The sequence below is a fragment of the Dendrobates tinctorius genome, unplaced genomic scaffold (genome assembly GCF_039654945.1).
Source record: "Dendrobates tinctorius isolate UK_male_01 unplaced genomic scaffold, ASM3965494v1 ptg000093l, whole genome shotgun sequence".
In the NCBI taxonomy this organism is placed as follows: Eukaryota; Metazoa; Chordata; class Amphibia; order Anura; family Dendrobatidae; genus Dendrobates; species Dendrobates tinctorius.
This window is the reverse complement of record NW_027361761.1, coordinates 5736189-5748414: the sequence shown is the minus strand read 5'-3', so window position 1 is coordinate 5748414 and position 12226 is coordinate 5736189. Positions and strand designations below refer to the sequence as shown.

The window sequence follows — 12226 nt, the reverse complement described above, 5'->3', positions numbered from 1 at the left end:
GTTCTCTGGATATCACTTTGGATTCTGCCTGGTACCTCCTATGTCTGTTTGGTTTTGATCTCTGCTTGGCCCTGATTATCCGCTCTGTCTCCTCCCTGGTACTGTACTGATATCTTGTGTATGACCTTTTGCTTTGTCTGACCTCCCGTCTGTTTATCCCTCCTGTACCTCGCTGGTCTGTACCGTGCATGACTTCTGCTTTGCCATAACCTGAGTTCTCTGACACTATTAGTTGAAGCACGCTTTGTCACCTCTGCTGCCCTGCTCCCCAGGTAACTCTTAGCACTGCTTCTGTACTCAGGACACATGCACTGGCTCTATGAGCAAGTGTAGTGCGGTGTCTCTGACAATAAGACCCCACAGCTCACAGTTCATGTCAGACCAATTGAGAATCATGAGGTCAAAGGAACTGGCAAGTAGCTCAGAGACAGGATTGTGGCAAGGCACAGATCTAGCCAAGGTTACAAGAGAATTTCTGCAGTATTCAAGGGTTCTAAGAGCACAGTGGCCTCCATAATCCTTAAATGGAAGAAGTTTGGGACCACCAGATGTCTTCCTGGACCTGGCCGTCCAGCCAAACTGAGCAATCGTGGAAGAAGAGCCTTGGTGAGAGAGGTACAGAAGAACCCCAAGATCACTGTGGCTGAGCTCCACAGATGCAGTAGGGAGATGGGAGGAAGTTCCACAAAGTCAACTATCACTGGAGCCCTCCACTAGTCGGGCCTTTATGGCAGAGTGGCCCAACGGAAGCCTCTCCTCAGTGCCAGACATATGAAAACCCGCATAGTTTGCTAAAAAAACACATGAAGGACTCCCAGACTATGAGAAATAAGATTCTCTGATCTGATGAGACGAAGATAGAACTTTTTGGTGATATTTCTAAGCAGCATGTGTAGAGAAAACCAGGCACTGCTCATCACCTGCCCAATACAATCCCAATAGTGAAACATGGTGGTGGCAGCATCATGCTATAGGGGTGTTTTTCAGCTACAGGGATGGGATTACTGGTTGCAATTGAATAAAACATGAATGTGGCCAAGTACAGAGATATCCTGGATGAAAACCTCTTCCAGAGTGCTCTGGACCTCAGACTTGGCCAAAGGTTCACCTTCCAACAAGACAATTATCCTAAGCACACAGCTAAAATAACAAAGAAGTGTCTTCAGAACAACTCTGTGACCATTCTTGACTGGCCCAGCCAGAGCCCTGACCTAAACCCAATTGAGCATCTCTGGAAAGACCTGAAAATGGCTGTCCACCAACGTACACCATCCAACCTGACGGAACTGTAGAGGATCTGCAAGGAAGAATGGCAGAGGATCCCCAAATCCAGGGGTGAAAAACTTGTTGCATCATTCCCAAGAAGACTCATGGCTGTACTAGCTCAAAAGGTGCTTCTACTCAATACTGAGCAAAGGGTCTGAATACTTATGACCATGTGAGATTTCAGTTTTTCTTTTTTAGTACACTTGGAAAAATGTCTACATTTCTGTTTTTTTCAGTAAAGATGGGGTGCAGAGTGTACATTAATGAGAAAGAAAATAAATTTTTTGAATTTACCAAATGGCTGCAATGAAACAAGGAGTGAAAAATTTAAAGGGGTCTGAATACTTTCCAAAACCACTGTAATACTAACATACAGAGCCCACATAATGCAAACATACAAAGCTCACATAATACAAACATACAGAGCCCACGTAATAGAACCATACAGAGCCCACATAATACAACCATATAGAGCCCACATAATACAACCATATAGAGCCCACATAATTACTATCATACAGAGCCCACATAATACAACCATATAGAGCCCACATAATTACTATCATACAGAGCCCACATAATACAACCATACAGAGCCCACATAATACTATCATACAGAGCCCACATAATACTACCAGACAGAGCCCACATAATACTATGATACAGAGCCCACATAATACTACCATACAGAGCATACATAATACTATCATACAGAGCCCACATAATACTACCAGACAGAGCCCACATAATACTACCAGACAGAGCCCACATAATACTATGATACAGAGCCCACATAATACTATCATACAGAGCCCACATAATACTATCATAGAGCCCACATAATACTATCATACAGAGCCCACATAATACTATCATAGAGCCCACATAATACTACCATACAGAGCATACATAATACTACTATATAGAGTTCACAACATAAAATGCCAACATAATTTATCACAATATGTTTCTAGTAGAATCAATTTGCATTACCCTGGCTCAGTGGTCACATCAGTGTTCTGTGGCCACCATAGGAGAGCCCAGCTATCCTGCTCCTACCCGTCAACACCCCTGATTAGTAGGTCTGGCGTAACATCAAGTGGACATCATGCCGCAGCCATAATGTCCCAGAAGGCCTACAAAAAAGATGTGCTGGGAACAGCGTCAGGTAGGAGGATGTGTGCGGGGCTCCCATCTAGCAGCCACAGGAGTGGTCCCAGGTCCTGTAAATATGATTCGCCCCTCTCTAGTCTCCACCTATAATTGAACGCGCACAATGGCGGCGCGCTCGTCATGTTTTGTGACATGAGTCATTGTCACATCCATCAGGGGATGTGGCTCAGTGGTTGTTAGGAACGGCAGAACGCACTAAATAAAATAATAAAGTGCGTTCGCCGCTCGGGGTCCACCGTGCAGAAGGTGTTATAACTGCTGCTGAGTAATAGCAGACGTGCTATATGGCGATATAATGCGCACGGGGTTAAACATCACCCAGGTGCGCAAAGCAATCACTGTTTAATCACAGAGATTCCAGGAGGAGTAAACACAAAAAGGCTGAGCCTGTTAGCGTCACAGGTCTCAGATATATGCACACATGGTATCAGGTCACAGGTGCAGGACCAAAGGCAGAAGGAACTGCGTCCGTCTAGACCTACCGTGTGTGTGGCGTAGCAACTGCGGGTGCAAAAAAGAGCTGCAACTGCAGCGCGGCGTAGGACACTGCCGCAAGACGATAGTGCCGTGTGGAGTAGCACAATCGGATGCTAGTGTAGAGGCGCGGTGTGCACAGTGGCCTAAGGCTTGCCACTGACTGGCGCTGACTGCTGAACTGTCCACATGCGTAATATCAGAGGGAAGGGGTTTCAAATAAGTCAGTCACCAGAATCATACATCAGTCACCATTCACACATCTAGCAAGTAATGTCTATACTAGCGCATGGCCATGCGGTCCTTTTATAGCCGTGTGCTGCCAGGACCTTCCAGATCTCTGAGATGGACCAATCAGATCAGGGGAAGGACCTGAACACGTGACTCCCGAGCTCCAATGGGAGATCGTCTCATGAGCATGCTCAGTGGAGCGGCAGCGGGACTTAGCCTCAGGAATGACTTGCTGCAAAGCTGTATGTGAGGCTCTGGACTCCTGTTGTGTAGCTACAGGAATCCGACGCCTAACAGTGGTGGAGCGCAGGCTTTGCATGTATTTCTATGCAGCCGCACACTCCGGTCCCGAGTGCCGGCGGCAGTGCTGGGTATTGAGGCGAGAGACTCGCGCAAGTTTCTCGCATTCCACACGCGAGTGTGACCCCGGCCTAAGGGGCAAAATGTCTGACAAGTCTCTGAGCTTAGAAATAAATAATTCAGATAAAATCACAGCAACGAACAAGGACGTCCCTCGTGTGTGCGGTCACCAACTCGTGGCACCATGCCAGTGGTCGACCATTCTAGGTTGTGTCCACACTGAGTCTTTTTGGACCAGGAACTCTGGAAAAGTGCCCTGTCCCGATGGTCAGTGCAAGTCCCAGCAGTCGGACCCTCACCCATCTAGAAGTTATCACCTGTCCTTTGGATCGGTCAGTCAGTGAGCATTTATATATATATATATAAAAATTTTCCAAATGTTAACTATAAAAAAAAATCCCTGTGAGGGAAGTCTTCTCTGTCCTGGGATAACATCCGGGGTTATGCACGAGACTCAGAAGATTGGAATAAATTGGTTTGGGAGCTCATTGGTTAAACATTAATTTTCAGAAATAACCTACATGTCAGTGTAAACCGTTTCCTGCACACAGGATTGCGGTATAAATGGGACGGAGCGTCCGTCTGCTAAGTTCTGCAGGGTCTCTAGTAATCAGAGAAATACACAGGAGCATACACAGAAATCATGGGGCTCCAGGACAAAAGAGCGCCCCCCCCAGATCTGCAGCATAGTGACAATCACCCTAAGCATTTCCCCCCTTCACCCCCTGGTGTACTTTAACCCTTTTTCTGACACTGTTACGTGATGTACTGACACTACAGTCTATGGGGTAATCTCTGCTGGCTGAGATGGCGCTAGTAATGGGGGCATTATGGACTCCGTTATATGGCTGTGTTATTTATATACTGTATAACAGCACCATATATTTGTACAGTATGGCACAGTTATTTCTCTGCACTGCATGGTGCCATTATTTCTGTGTACTGTATTTGGCCAGAATTTATGGTGACCTCAATGCTGAGAAATACAGGACGATACTTACCCATCATATAATACCATCAGGAGGCGTCTGATTGGCTCCAAATTTATTCTGCAGCCGGACAATGAACCCTAACATCCAGCGGGAGTCCTGGAAGTGATGATCCGGACCCACAGACCCTAGTTTTATTGATGTGTACTATATGGCGGTATCATTTACTTGTACAGTATGCCAGTGTAATGTATGTGTACCGCATGGCGGTATCATTTACTTGTACCGTATACCAGTGTAATTTATGTGTACTGTATGGCGGTATCATTTACTTGTACAGTATGCCAGTGTAATTTATGCATACTGCATGGCGGTATCATTTACTTGTACAGTATGCCAGTGTAATTTATGTGTACTGCATGGCGGTATCATTTACTTGTACAGTATGCCAGTTTAATTTGTGTACTGTATGGCAGTATCATTTACTTGTACAGTATGCCAGTTTAATTTGTGTACTGTATGGCGGTATCATTTACTTGTACAGTATGCCAGTTTAATATGTGTACTGTATGGCGGTATCATTTACTTGTACAGTATGCCAGTGTAATTTATTTGTACCGTGCACTGCATAATTGTGTTATTAATGAGTGATTTATGACGGCATTACTTAAATGTTCAGAATGGCAGCATTAATTCTGCCTACTGTAATGTGGTATACTTTATACATGTACAGTAGTAAGACAATGCCGAGAACGGAAAATAACGCCACATTTAGGTAAAAGGCTCTGAGCTCCAGTAACATCAGCGGATCAGAACAGGTTTCTGCCCAGATTGACGGCCATTCTTAGGTGGAGCACAATCACGTCTCCTCTGTGCCACTTTTGTCCGGGGTTAGAGGATTAATGTCTGTAGCCTGCCCATCAGACATGTGTAACACAGGTAATTGGATGCAGCGACACAAAGGCACAGAGCAAGGGTTAACAGGGGAAAACAGTGGTTTGATTTAATAGTTACAGGGATAAATCTCCTTGCAGGGAGCAACAGGGAATAAATCAGATGCGAGGAATTACAAAAGGAAAGAGCAACTTAAGGTGGCAGTCTATATGTAAGTCGGTTTCACTTAACGTGAGTTGGGTGCCTGTCACTTCCTCTGGGTTGAATGCCGGCTGAGGTCTTCCCAGAGGCGTATCTAGGCTTTCTGGCACCCGGGGCAAGAATTCAGTTCGGCGCCCCCCCCCCCCCCGCCAAGTACATATGCGACTTGCACACTTAGTCATGTACCCACGAGCCGCTCTCCCTAATGCTCTCAATGTTCAGTAAAAAACTGAGAGAAGCAGGAAGAGAAGCTCGTTGTCACAGGACCATACCTATGAAAATCGCATATGAGTGAAGTGTCCGTGTAATGAGACTGGAACTTTCAGAGCTGACTTCTGACATTGCAGCTTCTGAATTCTCACAACGAATGCACTGCACACTTTTAGGATTCTCCCTTGCTGATGTACCGTCATGTCAGCACAAGTATGTGATTTATATACTTCTGGCCACATTCCGACTAGACGTGCCCGGCCTCGCTCTGTTCATTCTCACTGAGTGAGGCCACACACGTCTAGTCAGCATGTGACCGTATTTATGTAAATTACCGGCACGAGAGAATGCTAACAGCGTTCAGTGAGCACTGTGAGAATTCAGAAGTCTGCAGTCACATAGAATGACTGCAGACTCAGCACAAACCTGGACAACCCCTTTAATGTTCCTAACAAATAAAAACATGAGAATTAGTCAGTATCACAAATAACATTTACATCCAGGTACCTTATAGATGACGTCGTCTCTGGAGTCGGTCTCCTTTTCTTCTTCTTGTCCAGACCCCATGATGAGTTTTCTCATCCACATCTCGTCTCTGCAGACTTCCATCTTCTCCGGTCTTCTGCAGCAAATCTCCACACGATGCCCTTAAAGTCACAAGTGTCATTATAATGCCCCTAAATAAAAATATCTGCAATATACTGTCGCCTCACACTATTCCCCTCTAGCATCCCACCTGTTCACCATACTGTCTCCTCATATATTTACCCCCTCACTCTCTATACTGTCTGCTCACACATATCCCTGACTCCCCATACTGTGTCCACATACATTAACCCATTCGCTCCCCATACTGTCTGCACCAATCCCCCATACTGTTTCCTCATACATACTCTTTATTTTGTGTCCTCAAATCTCCCCACACATTAAATCCCCCCATCCTCAATCCCCCACACACATTAAGTACCCCCCATCCCCACTCCAAATCCCGCCACACATTAAATAACCCCCCATCCTCACTCCAAATCCCCCCACACATTAACCCAATCCCCACTCATTAACCCCCATCAGCACTCCAAATCCCCCCACCCCAAATACCCCCACACATTAACCCCCATCCCCATTCATTAACCCCTACACACATTGACCCCATCCCCACTCATTAACCCCATCCCCACATTAACCCCCATCCCCATTCATTAACCCCCACACACATTGACCCCATCCCCACTCATTAACCCCCATCCCCACTCATTAACGCCCCCACACTTTAACCGCCATCCCCTCTACAACTCCCCCTCATCTCCCATCTTCGGTGGTTCTTCAGCTCCACAGTGGAGCACACTTACCACCAACGTTTGCTTTGGGCGCCGGGGAGTGACGTCAGCAGCGTGATCACATGACCTGATCACGCTGCTGACGTCGCTCTGGCCCGGCGGTCAGAGCTTCATTTGTACTGGCGTCTGTATAGACGCCAGTACAATTGTTCCCTGGGAGCCGGCACGCGCTTCTTGTCTATTTTCTTCATGGCATATAATTGGTTGGAGTCTTTTTGGAGCACTAAGTGAACGGATCTGAAGAGAAGAAAAATTCATGGTTTATAATAAATTCTTACTAGCAGTCTGCCTATAGACCTCATCACATGTCTCCAGCACTAATGGTGAATAACAGATGCGCAGCCATCACTACATCGATGATCATCTCTCGGAGGTCCTCATCTGTGTCACCTCCTGACTCACCGTAACAGTGATAATTAGATGTGGACGGTGACGTGGACTCATCATTCCTTTATGGTAACATTGTGCGGGCCGGGCACAGAGACTGAGGATCGTCATTAGGATCCCTGGGAAATATAGATTATTCACAAGTAAAACTCACCCAAAAGCTCGAATGCTGTATAGACGCCAGTACAATTGTTCCCTGGGAGCCGGCACGCGCTCCTTCTCTGCGCCGGCTGTCAGCTGACACAGAGAACCGCCGACTCTCAGGCGGGGGGCGGCAGAACGCAGCCGCCAGGGAGGACACTGCGGACCGCTGCATTAGGCGGCCCGACTGCGCCCCCCCTGCTGGCTGCGCCCGGGGCAACTGCCCCGGCTGCCCCCCCTAGATACGGCCCTGGGTCTTCCGCCTATCAAGTCGGTCTTTCTCTTCTGGCGGCAGCGGGCGGTCACCGGTCTGACCCGCTGAGCCCCTAGTCCGTTACGCTGCTCTGCAGCCAAGAGTATTTCACAGCAGTCTCCCACTCGGCGTGCAATCCTCTGTATGCCCGACAACATGTCCGGGTCCTTTCTGCACCTGACCCTTATCGCTGCCACGCAGCCTATCGTTACTCGCGGCACGGCGCAGGTCCTCACTGTCACTTCTCTCTGGCAGGAACCCTCTCTCTCTTCCTACGCAAACACCCTTATCCTCTCCTGGCTCACCACGCCCTCTCTACGCAGGTCATGGGTCTCCTCCGTTCTCAATTTCCTTCCCTACTGCAACACTAGGCTCGGTCCCAATAGGTTTTGCCCAGTAGTTCCGGACCCGTTGCCCTGTCAGCACTCACAGTCCGGTCTTCTCCCCTCCACATGTACGACGTATAGCATTGACGGCCCATAAATGTCTAATAAATTCAAAGTTCATTAATCATTTTCAAATTTGTATTAATTTATTTTATAATTAAGAATTGCATGGAAGGATGAGGAGATGTTCTTGGAGGAACCTCATTCTTCTTCTTTTGCAGATGTTCCTTGCTGGTCTGTAGGCTACATTTGGATGGTACAAGTCCTCCCATACCGGTACAGCATTGATGGTGGACATGCTGTACTTTCCTCGTTGCATTAGACGTGGAGTTTTTCTGCCCTCGTGATGTTTATGGAGCCGCGCTCACAGGCTGAAAATAGGCAGCTTTCTCTGATGGAGTGAGCCGCCCTAGATAATCCTCACCAGCAGGATGAGATCACCCGGCGGAAGATAGAACCTATGAGAAGAGACGCAACACTAAGGTAAAGCTATTCGATAGCGCTATCCATGAAGAAAGTGCACGGGTAGCGTTATCCCTTAGCGCTATCCCTCAATGTTCCTGAGAGTAAGCTATTTCACATGGTTGAGCGCACTTGGGATCTGCCCCCAAGGCCCTGCCCATGCCCAATGTTTGGTCCGTAGACCGCGGCTAGGAGTTAGTCCCGCTTGTGTGTACAGAATTATGGGGCTTTTACAATTGTTCAATATCTTAATAAAATACTTCTTTGTACACACAGTTGACATGCTCGTGGTGTTAGATGTAGAGTTCTTCTGCCCTCGCGATGTTTATGGAGCCGCGCTGACAGGCTGCAAATAGGCAGCTTTCTCTGATGGAGTGAGCCACCCTCGATAATCCTCGCCGGCAGGATGAGATCACCCGGCGGAAGATGGAACCTATGAGAAGAGACGTAACACTAATGTAAGTAACAGGACTCCATATCAGAGGATCCCGCTGTGCTGTCACTGTGGCCGGACGGCAGAGGAATCATCCATACACAGGTACGGGGTGATTGTGGGCCATCATACATGTGACAATCCCACCACTGACAGATCTGCTCCATGGCCGACATCACACAACATGGGGCTTATTGTCACACTCACCTCTTCTTCTTTTCCCTTCTTCTACTCTCTCAGGTTTTTGTTGTTTTTTCAGTTTTCTTTTCTCCTGAACTGGAAATTTTATTAAAGAAAAGACAAGAAAAAGATGTTAATTATAAACTCCTAAAAGATGATCGTTGCATCGTTCTGTCGGATTCTGTTCTTCTTGTGTCCTGTAGTCCTGGTAATCGATTATTGCCCCATAATGGTGAGAATACGTCACATATACATAACATTGGCCGAGGGGGTGAGAATTAGATTGTCCAGGGCAATGATTAATGTCTCCCATAGGTTTTCTGTGGGCCGCCATGTGGGGTCTCCTGGAGAGGAGCCAATACATTTGAGTGGAATTGATTTCTACTTGCTTTTTCCAAAAATCCACATTCTCCAAAATGTGGATTTTTGTAATTAGCTTATACAACCCCAACGTGAGAGTCTCGGGGATTTCAGTGCGAATGGCGGCAATCTGAAGATACAATGACGTCCAATTGGGTGAAGGAGAGGAGCGGAGGGGCCAAAGAGGGGAGCGGTGAGGTGAACGTGAGCATTTTTTTTTTAATGTTTTTCCTATTTCGTTGATTACACTCTGAGGTCTAGAGAGAACCCAGACCATAATAATGAACGTCATATTGATGGAGAACAACTTCTCTACAAGCCAAATTTCTCAGTAAAATCCACACAAAAAGGTAAATTTTTATTTTGTCTGATCTGCTCATCTCTAGTGTCTCCCCTCCATTATCAACATGATCTTACTGTCAGCATGCCACCGTGTTATCATATAATCAGCTAGATAAAGCATCAGGGTAACATTAAGAGCATAAAGGTCAGTATGAGCCCATATGGGGCTGTGGGCGCAGTATTTAGGATCAGCTCAGCACAAGACGGAATGGCCTCTTGTACCTTGTGAGGCATAAAAGTGAGAATTTTTGCACACTGAAGTTCTGGAATGTTCACCGTTTGAAAGGCACAAAAAAGTAGTAATTTTGTGAGCCGTTATGTGCACGTTCACATTAGACTTTTTGATCACAGGCTGTAGTAGGATGTCCTATAGACCTGTACACACCTGAACATGAGGACGAAGAGGATGACTTGCTGCTTAGAGTACTGAAGCTCATATTGTCTCTACCAGTTTTAGAAGCGGAAGATTTTTTCTGCCTGTTTGGTAAAAGGAAGAAGAATAAATTAGAAGGAAAAACGGCACAAAAGAGAAGAACACTGATCTATAAGGCCTATATGGACAACATGGTGGAGACACCCTGCTATGGACCCCCATCTACCAACAAGAATGGAGAATCACTATAATATTGGCCTGTAATGAGCTGTATATGATTGGCTTGTTGCAATGATCAGCTGTTATCGCCGGCGTCATTACGAGCCATAAACCTGGTGATCATTGGCTGGTGGGTGCTTGTTTAGTCTTGAGTTACACCTGTCTTGTAGTTGGTCTTCTGGACATTTACCAGAAACAGACCCCATAATAATCATCTACTCACTCGTCTGAGCACTTGTCTCTGCTCTTTGGGGATAACCCTGATGACGTGGGATCCTCATCATTCATCATCCTGGTATTGTTATATGGCTAAAACAAACAAAGAAAATTAATATATATATTTATTTTTTTAAACGTTTTTGTTTATAATTGTAAGGTTTTATGGATTTTATCAGCCACACACTTACTTCAAGGAACCTTTGGGAAGCTGATAAAAAGTTCTGGATTTCTGGCAAGTCATTCTCTATTCTGACGTCCTCGTCTGAATCCATATGTTTATGTATGCTAGAGCGAGCTGCAAAGTACAAGTGTTATCAGAAATTGTTAGTATAAGACAGTCACCGTGTTATCATGAATAATGGTGGGAACTGATTGACACATAACATGGAAAACAAGACACACAACAGTTTTCTGCAGATCATGTCTCATTCTACTTACGGTCAAAGTATCTAGTGTCCTCATCAGACTCAAGCTCCGGAATGAACAGGGGCTTCTGACTTAGAAGATTATCAAAGTCTAAGTCACATAGAAACGGATGCATTTTGATCTCTTTTGCTCCTCCTGGAAAAGAAAAGAAAGAAAATGGTAAACCATTGTCAGAGAGACAACTCCATATCTCAACCATTTATGTTAATCTGAACTGAAGACGTAACAGAGCCTATGTGAAGAAAATGTACTGAAAGTCATACCCTGAAGAAAGGGAATAGATAAGCAGGTAAAGCATAGAACCTCAGTGCTGATCCTCAAGGGCATGATCATTTATCTGGTCCCAGAGGTGTCATAAGTCATTATTAATGCTGTTATATACATTACCTGTCCCAAGTCTATGGGCTGGATTTTTTCTCAGCAGTTCAGTTATCAGGTCCTGAGCATCGGGTGGAGGAGTATCATTATCAAATGTCCACGTTACGTCAGCTGTTATATAAAAAGCAAAATATTACAGTAAAGAAAACCTCTCTTTATTTACTTTCATAAACAAACCTTTTATTTAACTACTTCTGGATTGGCCATAGACTATAAACTTGTAGGCAGTCCACACTTATCTCTGCACTGACATTCTAAAACATCAGTGCAGAGTAAACAGCTTGCACAACATGGTGAAGCTGTGGATGAGTGAAGTGACTGTCGCACACAGCCACACTCCGCAGAGAGAATCTAAACATGGTTCTTTTCATCGTATGCATAACACTGAACGTTGGTCCGTTGTGTATACGGATTAGGAAGCACTGACAGAAGTGTAACTTAAAGCTTGTGGACCCTAATGCAAAAGCTCCAATGGGGCCCCTAATTTTTTCAAGTCTTTAATACTAATACTTTTTTCAAATGATCCAAAGGGAACTTTTGGGTCCCCTAGGAAAAGAAGTTGGGTCAAGTGGGGATGACCTGGTCATGAACT

General features: G+C 45.7%; 1 long non-coding RNA gene across 2 annotated transcripts in view; it reads left to right on the top strand.

Moving 5' to 3' along the window:
* LOC141098532 (uncharacterized) overlaps positions 1-9258 on the top strand; it is a 62984-nt gene extending 53726 nt beyond the window's left edge. Inside the window, exons 5-6 of one of the 2 annotated variants that reach the window (XR_012234277.1) lie at positions 8464-8725; positions 8981-9258. This is a non-coding gene — a long non-coding RNA (uncharacterized lncRNA). The other variant, XR_012234276.1, reaches the window with a different exon arrangement.
* Positions 9259-12226: the final 2968 nt, after the last annotated feature.